Source organism: Cervus canadensis, chromosome 12, assembly GCF_019320065.1.
Source record: "Cervus canadensis isolate Bull #8, Minnesota chromosome 12, ASM1932006v1, whole genome shotgun sequence".
Lineage (NCBI taxonomy): Eukaryota > Metazoa > Chordata > Mammalia > Artiodactyla > Cervidae > Cervus > Cervus canadensis.
The window spans coordinates 58,994,244-59,012,920 of record NC_057397.1 but is presented as its reverse complement, the minus strand read 5'-3'; the positions used below and the strand labels follow the sequence as shown (position 1 = coordinate 59,012,920).

The 18,677-nt window shown below is 42.8% G+C and overlaps 1 protein-coding gene across 2 annotated transcripts in view; it reads right to left on the bottom strand.

Moving 5' to 3' along the window:
• The window catches only part of NCALD (neurocalcin delta), a 324,211-nt gene extending 311,893 nt beyond the window's left edge, over window positions 1-12,318 (bottom strand). For both annotated transcript variants that reach the window (XM_043483542.1, XM_043483540.1), the window contains exons 1-2: window positions 12,300-12,318; window positions 10,718-10,768 (exon numbers count right to left, since the gene is read on the bottom strand). The gene's annotated coding sequence lies outside the window, so the exon portion shown is untranslated. The remainder of the gene's footprint in view (window positions 1-10,717; window positions 10,769-12,299) is intronic.
• Window positions 12,319-18,677: the final 6,359 nt, after the last annotated feature.

Sequence of the window (18,677 nt, the reverse complement as noted above, 5' to 3'; positions counted from 1 at the left end):
ATTGGGCATGGGAAATTACATTTTCAAGGCACAGCACATTTTGAAAGCAAGTCCTTCTACCCCACACCAAGAAGCCTGAGGCACTCTCACATTTAATAAGATTAATTTATCTTTCCCAAAGGTTAATTTACAGATATTTATTGGATTACATAGGAAATTTCAGGGGGAGAATAGTAAAAGACAGTTTTTCAGCTGTTTTTAATTCTATGGTAGGTAAATGTGACTAGGCAAGAGCACATGCCTCATAGAAGAACAAGTCATTCTGGAGAAAAACTATAAATATCAAATCTTTCCGGAAAAGGTGGACAACACTGGCAAAGCAATCTCCTTTTCAGAGGAGAATGGCCCAACAGGAAGCCAGTGCTCTAGGCTCTCAATACAAAGCCAGGAATATTTGTAAACAGAAAGCACATATTCTCTTTCTATAGAGGGTGTGCCCGCTCTTCAAACATATTCCCCGGTCAGTTAAGGCCATAAATGAATGGAGAAAAGGCTGAGATAGAGAAGTGGTTCTTGAGTTTTCAGTCCATGGAGTTTATATCTACAAAGGACATCCGGGAAAAATAAACAGGAGACAACTTTAAGAGGCTTCTATCAGTCTTTAAGGTTTCAAAAAGATAACTGCAATTAAATGGAACACATCAAATATGCTTAAGTATATATATATATATGCATACTATTGGAAGATGAAAGGGAATCAGATTCATGATTTTGATGCTTGGTAAATAAAAGAGTCAAATATTTATCGTGTCTCTCCTATGTGAATAGCACCACTGGGTAATCAAAAAGTAGATGAGGGGAAGCAATTCTTTATGAACGTATTCCATCTGATAAATGAAAAAATAAGACTAAAATAGAATATAACCATTCTGCCAGCCCCAATGAATAAAGGAATCTAAGCACTGAGCATCAGCAAGAGTTAACATCACAAAAAGGACGAGACAGACATTACATGCTTCCTGATGGAAGAACACTCTTAGAATGTTGCCAAAGGAATTATATCTGAGTCTGATCAAGACTCCAAATCCAGCTACCACATTACAGGGCTACAGAAGACAGAGGAACAGTGGAATGTGTCATGACCGTGAGAAACTCTACGGGTCAGCAGACTGGGTTCATCCAGAGATAAACTATAAGGAAAAGAAAGAGATGGAGCAGGAACCTATAGATTAAAAGAAAGCTGTAGCAATTTTTTTAAAAAATAAGCACACTCATTTTTTTAAAGTTGCTAAACTGTAGGACCTAAGGATGCATATTTGGGTGATCACTGTTAAAGCGTAGGTAATGGTTACTTGCGAAGGGAAGTAAGGGGTTGTGATTGATACAGAGTACATGGAAGGGGCTTCTGGAGTGGGTGGTAATTTTTACTTGCTGAACTTTGGTTGTAGTTACAAATGCTTCTGCCTTATGGTAATTGACTAAGCTGGACTTCCCTCATAGCTCAGTTGGTAAAGAATCCACCTGCAATGCAGGAGACCCCGGTTCAGTTCCTGGGTTGGGGAGATCTGCTGGAGAAGAGATAGGCTACCCACTCCAGTATTCTTGGGCTTCCCTTGTGGCTCAACTGGTAAAGAATCCGCCTGCAATGCAGGAGGCCTGCGTTCTATCCCTGGTTTGGGAAGATCCCCTGGAGAAGGGAAAGGCTACCCACTCCAGTACTCTGGCCTGGAGAATTCCATGGATTATACAGTCCATGGGGTCGCAAAGAGTCGGACACAACTGAGCAACTTTCACTTTCACTTTCTAATTGACTAAGCTATGTATTTCACTTGGAAGAGGGGATCTGTGTTTTGTTTTACAACAAAGTAACTTGATTTTTTAAAAAAGAAGATACTTCTAGCCAACTCCTTAGAAGCATGAAAAAGGATCTAAAGAAGCTTCTGATATTTTCCAAGTTTAGGGGAAGCATGATAGGTAAATAACACAACAGTGATTCATATTTCAGGAAGGAGAGTTAAAATATATTCAATACACTTCTATAATCAATACTAGAATAAGTCAGCTAGGAAGAAATATAATTCAATGAAGAAAACATGAAAGGAAAGATGCTGACTGACTATGGCCTCCATTCCCAATAAATCTCATCGTGACTCCCTAGAAGTGTTATAGCTCATCCGCCCACCCCCCGCCAAAAAAGGGGATGATTTAACAATCATGGGGCAAGCCCTATATAAAAATCAAAACTTAGAATACTAATGTTTTGTAAAAACACCAGGCTTTTCTACTGATTTTCTCCCTCAGAGAAACAGCTGCTGATTTTTCCCCTTGAAAGTACATTCCTAGGCTCTTGAACTCCTGGCCTTGGACACTTGATGACCACATGACCTAAGCTACCCACCATAAATTAACTGTGTCATTTGATCCCCCACACCATAGAATCAGTTAAGTGCAGTCACACTCTGTCACCAAGATATATATATATGATAGGTCTACAGCAGGTCTGGAAGGTACAGTAAGTTATATAATTAGGTGACTCAGCTTCCTATGGCCACTACTTATGCTACATTGCTTTCCCTTTCTCAGCCCATGCCCATGACTCCATAAGGAGCTCCCTGTAACCAGTTAATGGTCAAAAAAAGACTCGGGTATGTTCATTATATTACCAGCAGTAGCTGGAAACAGACTGGTGCATATTCATTCAGAGTGGCCCTGAAAAATAGTGGAGAAAGAAAATCCTCCCTGTTGGTAGAACTTTACAGTACATCTGAATATCCACTTTGTCTAGGCTGAAAAATAGTCAGAAGTACAAATCTATACCAACTCATAAGTAGTAACGAATGATTTAACCAGATGGTCAAAGAATTAGAAAGGATGGAATTGGAAATTTGGTTAAAAGGAGGGCTGTGAAACAGGTAAATGGATGATCTTTTGGAATGGGGAAAGGGTATGAAATATTTGTGGGTGTGTGTTTGCACTCAGTCACTCAGTCGTGTCCTACTCTTTGCGACCCCGTGGACTGTAGCCCACCAGGCTCCTCTATCCATGGGATTTTCTAGGCAAGAATACTGGAGTGGGTTGCCATTTTCTCCTCCAGGGGATCTTCCCTACCCAAGGATCAAACTTGCATCTCCTATGCCTCCTGCATTGCAAGCAGTTTCTTTACCACTGAGCCATCAGGGAAGCTCCATGAAATATTTGTATCCCATGTGAATACCCACAAAAGAGCACCACTGCAGAGGCTCTCAATGATAATGTGGACAAGATAACATTCTGAGGATGTCAGATGACAGTCAGCTCTTTTTCCCCAGTGCCTTCCCTGTGCTTTTGTCTTTTCCAGTGCTTTCTCCAAAGACTTGTCTTCAGAGTATCTATGGCAGCATCAAGCTGGTTGTGCAAAGGCCCACCAAGGCAAATCTTGCTATCACCATTGCTGAGTTCTCAACTTCCCAACAGTAGGAGCCAACAATGAGCCCTGGCAAACCAGCTAGCCAATCTGATTACCTTGGGTTGATTACCTTGATCTCCTTCCAGAAAGAAGGAGGCAAAGATTTGTCCTCCCTGGAATAAATACATTCTGGATATGGATTTGCCTTTTGCAAACACCACCATCCACATACTTATTGATCATCATAGTACCCATCACAACATTTCTTCTGACCAAGGCACTAATTTCTCAGCAAAAGAAGTATAGCAACTGGCTTATGACCATGAAATTCTCTGGTCTTGCCACACACTCCATCATCCAGAAGCAGCTGGCCTGACATAATGGTGGAATCACCAATTGAAGGCTCAGTAATATCACCCACTGGGAGATAACACCTTGAAAATGTATGGCACTATCTTATAGAGTGAGGTATATGCTTTGAGTCAACAACCCATATAGAGTGTTATTTCTTCCATAACTAGGACACTTGGATCTGGAAACCAAGGATTAAAGTTACAGGGTCTGCTTTTGTTATTACACTTAAACAAAAATTTTGCTTCCCACTCCTGAGATTTGGGGCTCTGCTGGTTCCATTATGGGCACAAAAAAATGGTTCTACCATACTCAAATTTGAGGCTTCCTCCTTGTCATTTTAGACTCCTTGTGCCATTAAACTAATGGACAAAGAAAGGTTTTGCTGTCCATGTTAAGTTGATTGGTCCCAAATGTAAAGATGAAAATAGGGCTGCTGCTGAACAATAGCGGCCTGAAGAGGGACATCTGTAATTCAGAGGATTCTCTGGGGTTCTGTTTATAACTTCCATGGTCAGTAGTAAAGTTGATAGAGGATTTCACCAGCCCAGTAAAGAAAGAACAACTAGGGACACAGACTCTTCAGGAATGAAGCCACAACCCAGCAGAGAAAGAATCCTCACAAACCAAAGGACTACTTAAAAGGAAGACGAACATCAAAGTGGATAAGAGAAGGAGGAAAGCATATAGCTATAGATTCAGTTTCAGATATTGTTGTTGTTGTTCAGTCGATAAGTTGTGTTAACTCTGCAACCCCGTGGACTGCAGCACACCAGGCCTCCCTCTCCTTCACCATCTCCTGGAGTTTGCCCAAATTCATGTTCATATGCAGATCCTATATCTATCTACCTATCACTATATATCAGTTATGGCCTTGTGATCAGCTAGAGAAGTGAGAATTGCAGCAACTATGTGTATTTTCTTCCTTTGTTTTTTTCATGTACATATTTGTATATAGAAATCACTTCCTCCTTTTTCCTTTCCCCTGCTCTGTCATATAAGTGATGCTGGTTGATAGTTTAACTTTCCAATTTAGTCTTGTGGGTTATACAGTGGGATTTTGACTAACCTGTGAGAGTCACTAAGATCATTCAAACATGGAAATACTGACTGATGAAGCTTTGTTATCTCCCTTATTGGGGAAAAGGGGAGCATGCCTTCATTTGTTAAAGGGATAGTTGTGTCAAGAGAAGCACTGCAATGCTGCTGGGGTTGTTTCATCAAGTTTATGTGTGGGTAGAAGGCTGTGAGTGGATGCAGAAGAGACAAAGAGGTGGACTGTGCCTAACAGCGCCTTCCTCGCCCAACCCCACACTGTGTTCTACGTACATTCTTCCTTTCTATGGACATTCTATGCACACCACCTTTTTCAGACTAACTCACCAGCTGGCTTCCTATTGGGTTCTATCATCTGGGGCACTAGCAGGAAATTGGAAGACAGCAGAAGGGAGAAGGCGTTCTGTTTCTTTGGATTACTGGCGGTGCCCACAGGAGCAAGGGCAGTGATGCCATCATAACTGGCTATTGAGGACCCTGGGCTCCTGCCCAGGCACCTCACTTCTCACAGAAACGGAGAAGTGAACCAGCTGAGGGCAGGGACTGTCTTGGACTTACAGGTCCCCTCCAGTGCCTGGCCTAGAGCAAAACTCATAGCAGTCTCATGGCTGTTTTATTCTGTTTTTATTTTGGTAAAACAAATATACATAAAAATTACCTTCTGGACCATTTTTAGCTGTACAGTCATGTTAAGTATGCTCACTTTGTTGAAACAGATGTCCAGAACTTTTCACCTAGCACATCTCTATACCCGTTAAATAACAAGTCCCCTTTCCTCCTCCTTCCAACCACTCCACCTTCAGTTTCTATTAGTTTTACCACTTTAGAAAAATAGGCAGATGATTTCTTTTAATTAACATAATTGTAGAATCTCCGAGTTGGAAAAAAACCTTAGAAGTAATCTAGTCTAGAAGTTACCTAGTGCATGGGTCCCTCCTTTTCCATCTTAAATCCAGTAAGTATTACTTTTTAATCATCTGATCTATGCTGGAAAAATCCCAGTGACTGCTTCAAAAAAGTGAGCCATACTATGAGGAGACACTTCCTGAGATTAAAAAAAACAACAACAAGAAAACAAAAAACAGTTCTTTCTTACATTAACAGGAAATGTTGAATTTGTCCCCATTGATCGTGGTCTATTTTCCAGAACAGAACAAGTTTCACTTCACTGAAGTTTACATGTTTTCATGGTATTTTAAAAACATGATTTTATCATGTGTTTTAGCCTGCAAGATTTGCAAGGAGAAAATCAGGAACCCAAGTTAAGACCATCAACTGCTGCTGATATTCAACACTCAGTAACAGCATACTATGTAGCCAGAGGTCTCCATAGCCAAAGGGAAGGCAAAATTCAGGAGCTAATTTAAACAATGAATAAATTCTTGTTCCTGAGACCCATTGCACACCCAGGCCTTTAAAAATAAATCTTCCTCCACATGTTCACAGAATTACTGACAGTTTCTCATTCAATGCCTACTTAGCTCTTTAGTAAACCAAGAGATTCTCTCCCAGGTAGTCACAATATTTACTGCGATGCAAAGACGAAAACTGTCGCTAATGAAATCTCATTCAGAAAAGTCCACCACCTCAAGATGATTTCTGAAGTTACAGAGGCAGGATATGATCCTGTTCTTGCAGTGTTTCAAGCAACATTCATGGCAACCTCTTCCTCAAATAACCGAACCATAGGCTCTTTATACCACAAATTTATACTGTTGCTGTGTGTGCTCAGTCGCTAGTTGTGCCCAACTCTTTGCGACCCCATGGACTGTAGCCCGCCAGGCTCCTCTGTCCATGGGATTCTGCAGGCAGGAACACTGGAGTGGGTGGCCATTCCCTTCTCCAGGGGATCTTCCTGACCCAGAGATCGAACCTGGGCCTCTTGAGTCTCCTGCACTGGTAGACGGATCCTTTAGCACTAGCACCACCTGGGAAGCCCCATAGAAATATAACCAAATAATAATAATAACAAATTTGAAGAACACGGAGGCTATAATGAAATGCCTCTGATGGAAGATCAGGAGTTGGGTGATCCTTGCATGAGAAGTTGACCACAGGAGGTTACTGCCTCTGAGATGTGATGTATGCCTTGGGCAACTGTCTTCATCATCTTCATCATCATTACTGTTAAATGCACTCAGTATGCCTTGTATGTACTAGAAGCACTTAATGTCAGTTTAAGAGAGAAAGGTAAAAATCGGTAAAGGCCAGGAAGCAATAATTTATAAAGTATAAATGTAAATTGCAAATAAACACATGGGAAAATCTCTTGTAATTAAAGAAATGCCAATGGAAACAATATAAGATACTGTTTTTGTCTCAACACTGAGAACAACAGACAGTACTGTAGACATGAAAACTGGTATGTTTCAGAGGATTAATTTGCTAATATGTAACAGAAACCTTAAAAATATTAATATATCTTCATCCAGAAACTTTATTTCCTGAAATAAGGAAATAACTTTTTAAATGGGCACACAAAAAATGTGTACCTGGGTTTCACAATTTGTAATCATCAAAAATCAAAAACATCCAAATAGCAAGCAATGGATGATAAATAAGTTATGACTCACTCAGAAGATGGAATTCTATGCAACCATTAATAAAAACAAATATTACATAGCACTTAGCATGCAGCAGGTTCTATTCTAAGCAATTTGTAAATATATAACACATTTAATCTTTACTATAATTCTATGATGTAAGTACTATTATTGCCCCCATTTTACAGAGAAAACTAAGGCAACGAAGTTAAGTAACTTGCCCAAGAACACTGAATTAGATGGTGCTGAGCTATTCAAACTCAGGAAGTCTGTTCTGATTCCAGAATTCTGTACTCTTAACCATCACACCATTATACTATAGAAGAATATCTAATTTCATGTTAAAAATCTCAAAATATACTTGTAAAAATGTTTTAAATGAAATTATATTGGGTGTGTGTGTGTGAAAGGTTGCTGCTGTGAGCCAAGTCCTACACCAGAATTTGTGACCTCCAGAGGAGAGGATTTTGATCTGGGGTCAGAGACGAGGCTTGGAGCTTTTTGTGTAGCAAAGTTTTACTAAAGTATAACAGAGACAGGGAAAACTTCTGACATAGATATCAGAAGGGGACAGAGAGAGTTAGTTTGCAGCAAGGTATTTTGTCTGTCAGAAAGCTATTAACCAGATAAGAGAGGCACCTCAAGGCTGAGGGAGTTTCACCAGGCCCCTCTCCCACAACATGCACTTTTGAGATAGGATGGCTCGAGGTGTGTCATCCCCCAGCCATAAAACAATTGACAGGAAGACTGGTTTGTTGAGCCATTATCAGCCCAAGGTTTGAGAAAAGAAAAGTTAGTCTTAGGCAGAACCATTTTGAGGAAAGGCAAATTCCAAAGCAAATACACAGTTTCATTAACCTAAGAAAAAACACATTGGTTAGCTCAAGGCAGAGCCAGGTGTCGTCAACACAGAATTAAAAGAAGCCTCTTTTAATTTAGTGTAGAGAAGAAAAAAAGACATCCGCCACTTGCAGTTTATTTCCTCCTACCGCCTGGGGACCTCTGGCCTTCCCACCTGTTTCCCTCTCATATGTGTATAACATATATCCACATGTGTGGCAAAATATCAACTGTTATTGAAATTATACACAATTTTTTAAACTTTTTTCTTTCTTCTATTTTTCTAATTTTATTTGTTTGCCATGAACACACGCAGTTGGCCTTCTGTAGCCACGGGTTCCACATCCATGGATTCAACCAACCGCAGACCCACAGAAACCTACCCATCCACAAAAACCCATCGGTGAAACCCACAGATACAAGAGCCTGCTATTCTAGGCAATTTTATACAAGGGACTTGAACATCTCTGGATTTTGGAACCAATCTCCCACAGATGCCAAGGGATGACTGTGTTACGTTCATAATTTTCAAAATAAAAGAATGCTCTCAGTAGCATCACTGAGATGTTCCTGATGGCCACTCCCCTCAGCCTACAACTGGAAGGGACCCGGTTCTTAGCATGACCATTGGAACAAGCTGAAGTGCTTCACATCAGTTTACCTCCTTCTTTCTTGACCATGCTGTTGTTTTTAAATCTTCAAGAAAACCAACAAAGGATCTTGACCTGAACTGATAGCACTTTGTATATACATCTTTTACCAATAAATATTTTCATGATTTCAACACCTGAAGTTTCAAAGCACTCAACCTGTGCCCAGATAAAGTCTCTCTATGCCCTGCCTTCACCCCTGAGCCATCTGAGTTTACCAGTGTGCATATACTTAACTTTAGCAACACAGTTTCCAGCTGGTGAGGATACTGGTGCTTCTTATGGGGTCTCCTAAGGTCTCTGACTCCTTGAAATTTCCTAATGGCCATTGCTTTACAGTACTAAACTGATCCTGGGGCTCCTCCATGGTAATTCTCAACTGAACCAATTTGGGGATTTAAATTGCCTTCAGGAAATGGGCAAATAAAATATGACAGAAACCAAACCAGCACCACCCACACAGACTCTGTCCACACCATGTGGAAAGAAAACAATTGCCTGTGGGCCAGTGGGACAGAGGCAATCATTACATTCTGTCAAAGAGCAATCCTTGCTCTGGACGCCCATCACATAGTACTACACACAGGGTTTGCAAAGCATGTAAGAAACAGGGTGAGCCTGCGCGCCTGCAAAGGTTGCTGCATCAACTTTCATCAGAATCAAGTCCACAAACTCCCTGGCAATTCTCCCCACCTGGCCTTTGGTGGCCTTGATTATTCCCGTGGCAGAAAAGCCCCTAGAAGACCTAAGCAGAAGGCTCAAGATTCTACAGCATTAACCAGAATAGCACATAAATATGTTTAGGAGACGTATCCTTGTGCACTAGTAACCCATTTCACAATTTTCTAACACCCACTTTGGCAGTGTTGCTGAGATCCCTCTGGGCTCCAAAACTGCAACCGAGTGGGTAGAATTCTAAGATACCCCCAAGACTCCATAGCCCAGGTTGTATCCACCTGTATAATCCCTCCAGTCAAGTGGGGGTAGAATCTGGAACTGTGGTGGGATGGCCACTTCCTCAATTAGGTTACATTATATGCTTCCCCGGTGGCTCAGATGGTAAAGAATCTGCCTGCAATGTGGGAGACGCAGGTTCGACCACTGGGTCAGGAAGATCCCCTGGAGAAGGGAATGGCTACCCACTCCAGTATTCTTGCCTGAAGAATCCCAAGGACAGAGGAGCCTGGCAGGCTACAGTCCTAGGGGTTGCAAAGAGCTGGACATGACTGAGCGACTAACACTTTCACTTCCTTTCATATGACAAATAGTGATGGGACAGCCACTCCATCCCAGCCAGCTAGAGAGAGGCAAGCTCCTCCTGGCCTGGAAGAAAGCAGACATCTGTGCTGCAAACTGCCTATGGGAGATACAACTGGCAAGGAACCTCAGGAGTCCTCGAGAGCTGAGGGTGGTCCCTGCCAAAGGCTAGCAAGGAGAAAGGGATGTCAGTCCTACAACCTCAAGGAAATGAATCTAGCCAACAAGCAGTGATCTTGGAAGACAACCCTGAGCCTCAGATGACAGCCCCAGCTGCCACTGGATTTCAGCCTGAGATGACCTTGAGCAGGATCCAGCTGGCCTATGCTGGACTCCTGACCCCCAGGAACTAGTAGATAATAAACTTGTGTTATTTGAAGTCCAAGCCCCCAGCAATAGAAAACTAATGCAATGACCATGCTGGTGACATTATCAGTACATGTGCTGCTGAAGTTCTTTCTCATACTTCTACTCTCTTCAGAAGGAATGCCTGTCCATAACACTCACCCCTAAGGAACACAGAGAGGGATAATCGATATCTGTTTAATACTTCGGAACTCATTGAACCTTCACATGCAATCTCATTTGAATTTTTCATCATTAATCTGAAGGAGTCCAGGCAGTGATGATTAGGAACAAAGATTCAGGAGCCACACTGCCTGAATTCGACTCCCTCTTCTCCCCCACTTACTCACCAGATGAGCTCAAGCCAATTCCTTGACTTCTCTGTGCCTCAGTTTCCTCACCTGTAAAACAACAATATGATAAAAGCCTAGCTCCTATTAAGCACTGGACCAGTATTTATTGTTCTTGGAATCAATGCTGGAATCTAAATATACCACAAAACCACAGCTAACTGTGTTAGTTTCCCACTATACTATGTTGCAAGAATTAAAGCCTTTGGTTTTAGCAGGTTCTACAAACTGAGTGAAAGTCACTCAGTTGTGTCTGACTCTTTGCGAGTCCATGAACTATACAGTCCACGGAATTCTCCAGGCCAGAATCCTGGAGTATTCTGAATGAACTCCAGAATACTGGAGTGCGTTTTCCTGGAGAAAAGTAACGCACAGCAGGGAAAGAATAGATTTCCACCATTTACCTGTTGTCCTGAGTAAAATTGGGGGGTGGGGGCTGGGGGTGATGATCACAGGCAAGAAAGAATGAGCTTTCTGCACTCCCTAGAAAAGACCACAGCTCCAGGAGCAAGCAGGAGTGTGACCAGGTAAATCAAACCCTGGTTCCAACAGAATTCTGGATTTGAGATGAAACGACAGGTGCAAGTGGGTTCATGATGCTATAATTAGACTCACCCAGCCCACATCACACACACTCTGGAGCACAGACAGGCTGCCATGTGGACTAGCTGCAATAGGCATTCCTCCCAGGTAAACGCAGTCACAGCAAATCCATTACACAACCAGCTGGGGAAGGGTTGGCAACGCCTCCCAAGGGACTGCCAAATCCATATGTGACAAAGACAACAGTGGTCTTGTCACTGGGATTGTACAAGGCGAGCTGCTAGAGTATCCACCTTCATAATATGGAGACAGGCCACTTTCTAGTTCAAAGAGTACCCCGCCAAGCTGTGCCACAGGTCAGGGCTGCTGTGGACAAGAGGGTGCTTTGTTTGTGGGCACCACTTTGGTTACACTCTGGAGAAGTTTAAGGGATAAAGGCTGATTTTCCCAATGTGTTTTGGTCCCATTAAAGTATCACTGACCAAAGGCCTACTGAGTCATCCCTCATCTTCTTGATTTAAGCGTTAAAGAACTCTTGTCAGTGTGGAGCGGGAATGTGAGTGTATCCTTCTGTGTGTGTAATAAACGCCCCTCTTTTGTCTCTACCTATGCACAGTCCTCACCTGAGCAGCCTTCATGCCACAGAGACGAGGCCCCTTCTTTCTGATACTTTCCCATCACTCCTCTCAGGGCTTCCCAGGTGGCGCTAGTGGTAAAGAACCCGCCTGCCAATGCAGGAGACATAAGAGACACAGGTTCCAACCCTGGGTCGGGAAGATCCCCTGGAGGAGCATGACAATCCACTCCAGTATTCTTGCCTGCAGAAACCCATGGACAGAGGAGCCTGGTGGGCTACAGCCCATGGGGTTGCAAACGGGGGTCGCAAAGTGTCGGACAAGACTGAAGCGACTTAGCACGCACCACGCCTCTTCCCACTAAACAATCAGTCAAGGACAAAGGAAATGGAAAACTACAAAAAGGAACTTTACCTTACCTCCTAATCACTCGAAGACATATTGATTTGTTTCAGAGCATTTACCTTAATTCACACAGGAAGCTCTCCCAAAAGATCCAAAAGGAGGTAGTAAAGCTTCAATGCCCGCAGGTATGCACAGTTAGCCGACAGCAACTGTGTGATCTAGGTTGAAAGGAACAAGCCTAGATGACTCGGCTTTTAAAACACTGTGCAGACCTACAACCAAACAAAAATCTCACCAGTGGGCCACGGGCGGCTTGGGGCCACTTTTGTAACGGCCCCTGAACTAGACAGTGGGAAGTTCTTTCAAAAGCCAGTTTGACACGAGGAATGCAGACCCCCAAGCAAAGACAGGAGGAGCTCAAAAGAGAAAGTCAAAGCAACTGGAACTGCTCTCTGAAAACTGCCAGCCCAGCTGATGGGCGAACTCAGAATTCTCCACTTGGCATGGCCTGGAAGCCTAGGGGCAGGCTGCAATGACACGCCAGTCTAAACACAGAGGGCCGCAATCAAGAGCAAATGCCTCCCTGCTGGAACCCAATTACCCTTGAGATTTTGATCAAAGAAAAACATTTCCTCTTTCTAATAAAAAAAAAAAAAAATCCAATCACTACTATGGTAGAGTGGGTTTCAAGCCATTTAGCTCCTCTAATCAGGGCATTACCCATTGAGTAGAGGTCTTTTTCCTGGGAAGAACTCCCTGCTAAAGTCCCTTTGAGAGCACATTTCGCCCTAGCAGAGCTTGGTCTAGGCCTAACAGTACACACAGTCCTCAGTGAGTGTAGTCTGCGGATTATGTGTGTGGCAACGTGTCAAAGTGAAAACTTTTCTCTCAGTTTAGAGATGATAAACCCATGGCAAACTTTTAGTGTCCAATAACTAGTGACAGAAAGCAGACCCCTCACCTTCAACAAGAATATCAAAGAGAAAGATGAGAGGGAGACACTTGAGAAAAGAATTTGTGAGAAGGATTCATTTGGAGAGAGCTGTACTTTTAACTCCTGGGAAAGAGGTGAAGCCCATTTTTCTACTTCAAGGCTATTTCCACTTCAAGGCTATTTCCACTTCAAGCCTGATGAAGGGCAGTTTACCCCTGCATTACAGAAGTCACCTTGGATTGAAAATCCTACAAGGTGGGAAGTGGACTTGAGTGGCCGGCCTGAGTTCAAGGACGTATTGGAATCAGATGGGCCTGCACTCCCAGAGCTCATCAGCGCAAAGAATGCTTGCATATTTCCGGTGATAAAGTGGACATGGGGTTGTGTGAGGGCTGGTGTGAGGTCACGTGAGGGCCTTCTAGTAGGGTCTCCTAGATGCTTGATGAAAGCTAGAGGTGACTGTAGATTCCTTGGGATGAAGAGGGAGTAAATGAAGAACCAAAGAAAAGACAGTGCATCATCTGCATAAAGAGAACTACACTGGGGAAAGGGCACCAGTGATTAGAGCCGCAAGCAGGGGTGGAGGTGGGAATGTGGGGTTGGGGAAGTGGGTCGTCTCTGAAAAGTCTATAATAAACACCCAGAAGGAAAAACGTCAGCCTTAAATACCTGCCAGGTCCAGAGACTATAAAGCTGTGTGACAGCAATGACGTCAAGTCAGAACTTTCTGGCTCCCCTTATCTTTCCATTCTGACAAGGAGGATTTGAGCAGCCGCTGGGAAGGGAGGAAAAAGGGAACACATGTGAAGGAATGAAGAACACCCCTTCTCTGTGTGTGCCAGGAGAGGCCCCACCACAGCAAAATGCCCTGCCAACGAAGAGATCCCCTGAGACTTGTCTTAGATTCACTGTCATCAAGGTATTAAAAGCGAAGTATAAACTCACCTCTCACACAAGGAAGTCATTTTGGTCACACCTGCTTATTCTTGTTTAAACTTTTCATTACATAATTATGGGCATCTAACTGGATTCCTCCTTATTGCCAAATTCAGACTTAAACTGAAGAAAGTAGGGTAAACCACTAGACCATTCAGGTATGACCTAAATCAAATCCCTTATGACTATACAGTGGAAGTGAGAAATAGATTTGAGGGACTAGATCTGATAGACAGAGAGCCTGATGAACTATGGACGGAAGTTCGTGACATTGTACAGGACACAGGGATCAAGACCATCCCCATGGAAAAGAAATGCAAAAAGGAAAAATGGTTGTCTGAGGAGGCCTTACAAATAGCTGTGAAAAGATGAGAAGTGAAAAGCAAAGGAGAAAAGGAAAGATATTCCCGTTTGAATGCAGAGTTCCAAAGAATAGCAAGGAGAGATAAGAAAGCCTTCCTCATCGATCAGTGCAAAGAAACAGAGGAAAACAACAGAATGGGAAAGACTAGAGATCTCTTCAAGAAAATTAGAGATACCAAGGGAACATTTCACACAAAGATGGGTTCGATAAAGGACAGAAATGGTATGGACCTAACAGAAGCAGAAGATATTAAGAAGAGGTGGCAAGAATACACAGAAGAACTGTACAAAAAAGATCTTCATGACCCAGATAATCACAATGGTGTGATCACTCACCTAGAGCCAGACATCCTAGAATGTGAAGTCAGGTGGGCCTTAGAAAGCATCACTATGAACAAAGCTAGTGGAGGTGATGGAATTCCAGTTGAGCTGTTTCAAATCCTGAAAGATGATGCTGTGAAAGTGCTGCACTCAATATGCCAGCAAATTTGGAAAACTCAGCAGTGGCCACAGGACTGGAAAAGGTCCGCTTTCATTCCAATCCCTAAGAAAGGCAACCTCAAAGAATGCTCAAACTACTACACAATTGCACTCATCTCACATGCTAGTAAAGTAATGCTCAAAATTCTCCAAGCCAGGCTTCAGCAATGCGTGAACCGTGAACTTCCAGATGTTCAAGCTGGATTTAGAAAAGTCAGAGGAACCAGAGATCAAATTGGCAACATCCACTGGATCATCGAAAAAGCAAGAGAGTTCCAGAAAAACATCTATTTCTGCTTTCTTGACTAGGCCAAAGCCTTTGACTGTGTGGATCACAATAAACTGTGGAAAATTCTGAAAGAGATGGGAATACCAGACCACCTGACCTGCCTCTTGAGAAACCTGTTTGCAGGTCAGGAAGCAACAGAACTGGACATGGAACAACAGACTGGTTCCAAATAGGAAAAGGAGTACATCAAGGTTGTATATTGTCACCCTGCTTATTTAACTTACATGCAGAGTACATCATGAGAAACGCTGGGCTGGAAGAAGCACAAGCTGGGATCAAGATCGCCGGGAGAAATATCAATAACCTCAGATATGCAAATGACACCACCCTTATGGCAGAAAGTGAAGAGGAACTAAAAAGCCTCTTGATGAAAGTGGAAGAGGAGAGTGAATAAGTTGGCTTAAAGCTCAACATTCAGAAAACTAAGATCATGGCATCCGGTCCCATCACTTCATGGCAAATAGATGGGGAAACAGACTTTATTTTGGGGGGCTGCAAAATCACTGCAGATGGTGATTGCAGCCATGAAATTAAAAGACACTTACTCCTTGGAAGGAAAGTTATGACCAACCTAGACAGCATATTAAAAAGCAGAGACATTACTTTGCTGACAAAGGTCCATCTGGTCAAGGCTATGGTTTTTCCAGTGGTCATGTATGGTTGTGAGAATTGGACTGTGAAGAAAGCTGAGTGCCAAAAAATTGATGCTTTTGAACTGTGGTGTTGGAGAAGACTCTTGAGAGTCCCTTGGACTGCACAGAGATCCAGCCAGTCCATCCTAAAGGAGATCAGTCCTGGGTGTTCATTGGAAGGACTGATGCTGAAGCTGAAACTCCAATACTTTGGCCACCTCATATGAAGAGCTGACTCATTGGAAAAGACCCTGATGCTGGGAGGGATTGGGGGAAGGAGGAGAAGGGGATGACAGAGGATCAGATGGCTGGATGGCATCACCGACTCGATGGGCATGAGTTTGAGTAAACTCCAGGAGTTGGTGACGGACAGGGAGGCCTGGCGTGCTGCAATTCACGGGGACACAAAGAGTCGGACACGACTGAGCGACTGAACTGAACTGAACTGAGCTGAACTGGATTCCTCAATTAGCATACGACCCATGTGAGTCCTTTACTCATTTCCATTTGAGGATAATATTTTGCTGAAGTTTAAGCTTTGGAAAATCTTTAATGAGAAAGAATTTAGAGGGTTTGGTGGGCTTGTTTGGTTGGTGGGTTTAGTTTTGTTTTTTGATGTTCTTCCTGCTTCTTTTCTATATTTCTAATTGTTCCCATAGAGTTGACAGTTATCTCATCCTTAATCTAGCAGCAAGTATCTGTACTATTGATTCAACATTCCTAGGCTATCATAGATTGAAAACCTGGGTGTGAGCAAATTGCTGTAAAAATAATTAAAGTCCAAGGATTGGAGGCTTGGACAAGGAAAAGTCAAATAAGTGTGGAAAATTAAGTGACCTGAAATTGGAATTAAAGTGTAAAAGGCAAAATGTCAGGAGGTTAGCAAGCAGCTGTTCTCCATTTCTATCACAGATAGAATTCTTTTTTTTAATAAAAAAAAAAATGCAGTTACCTATGTTGTACTAAATCAGGTTGGAGGTAGAAGGAGGGGTTGGAAGGGGAATGTTTTGTAGCTGCTCATTTTCTTTGCTTCCTTGTCCCTTCCTGAAAGGCCAAGCTAGAAAGACGACACCCAGCTGCTACTCCTAAATTCTAAGATTCTGGCTGCATCTCTACTGGGAGGAAAAATTATTCTATCACTGGTGCAAGGACTCTAATTTGCCTCAAATGACTGATGGTAAAATACTACCAGAATCTCTGAGTTAACACTCAGAAGTATGTTAGAATCGCAATATATTTTCAGTTACTTGCAGTCAGCTATGGCCTTCATTTTAAGCAGAACATGTTAAAACAACATATGGAAAATTGCTATGTGAGTTATTTTAAAGTAATTCTTTTTTTAAGGAATTTAAGTCTAATTAAGTCTGACAAAATACTAGAAGAGAGCGAGAAGAGGAATTTGGGAAGATAGCTGGAGAGGCTGGAGAGTTGTTATTTACAACTTTAAATAATGAATAAAGTGACCCCCCCAAAAAGGAGTTAATCCTTGCTAGGGAATTTGAGGACTCAGAGAAGTGGGTTCAGGAAGAGAAGAACACTTGGGAAACTGCTCCCCTGGGCTGAGGAAAAAGCTTAGCATAACTTCTACAGGCATGGGAAGGAAAGGACCACACCTCATCCCACAAATGGAGTTAGCAGGGAGAAGAGGGATGGTTGACATATTGAACACGTCTCTATAAATTAGAAAGAATTTTTGTGACCAATCAGAAGGGACTCCAAAGGCACCCAAAGAGTTGAATGGGGGAAATTTAAGATGGATTCCTTTAGCATTTGGAGAGGATCTTTACTATCAAGTGCCTAGCCTTGGAGCAAGTCTATATGAGTTGGATTGTCGCAATGTCAGTTAGTAGCTGTGTGAGTCTAGGCAAGTTACTGGTCTTCTCAGGCCTTCAATTTTGATACTAGTAAAAGAGAGATGCTAACAGAATCTACTAGGTAAGGTGCTGTGAGATGTCAATGTATTAGTACATGAGCAGTGCTTAGAACAAGGCCTTGCACAGAGGGGGTGCACTGAAGTGAACAAGTTTCAGGAGACAACAGCTCTACCAAAAAATGGATGAAGAAAACAGAGGAGAAAACCAAGGCTCACAAGGGTTAGCAACTGTTTAAGATCAAACTTAACTCTTGAGTCTCTATTTCTAAACTCAGGGCTTCCCACCATAACGCACTGCTGCCATGAAAGCAAGGTGGTTGCTGCCGTTCAGTCGCTCAGTCATGTCCGACTCTGCGACCCCATGGTCTGCAGCACACGAGGCTTCCTTGTCCTTCACTATCTCCCGGAGTCCACCCAAACCCATGTCCATTGAGTCAGTGATGCCATCCAACCATCTCATCCTCTGTTGCCCCCTTTTCCTCTTGCCCTCAATCTTTCCCAGCATCAGGGTCTTTTCCAATGAGTCTTTTCCGCTCTTTGCATTGGGTGGCCCAAGTATTGGAGCTTCAGCTTCAGCATCTGTGCTTCCAATGAATGTTCAGGATTGATTTGCTATAGGATTGACTGGTTTGATCTCCTTGCTCTCCAAGGGACTCTGAAGTGTCTTCTCCAGCACCACAGTTTGAAAGCATCAATTCTTTGGTGCTCTGCCTTCTTTATTGTCCAGCACCATAACTAAAAGGGATCAAGTCTAGCTTCACCTCCTTTTGCTTCTATGGGCTATACTCTGAGGGAAGGTCATTGAGTAATGACCAAAATGTTGAGAACTGCCTCATTCAAAGGCATCGTGAAAGAAACACAGTGATTCTAGTCCACTGACCCTGGAGACAGAGAGTCTTGGCTCAAATCTCAGCTCAATTTCTATGGCAGCCCTGTGACCCTGAAAAGGCACTTTAACCTCCCTGAAACATGGCCTAGGAGTATTATGTG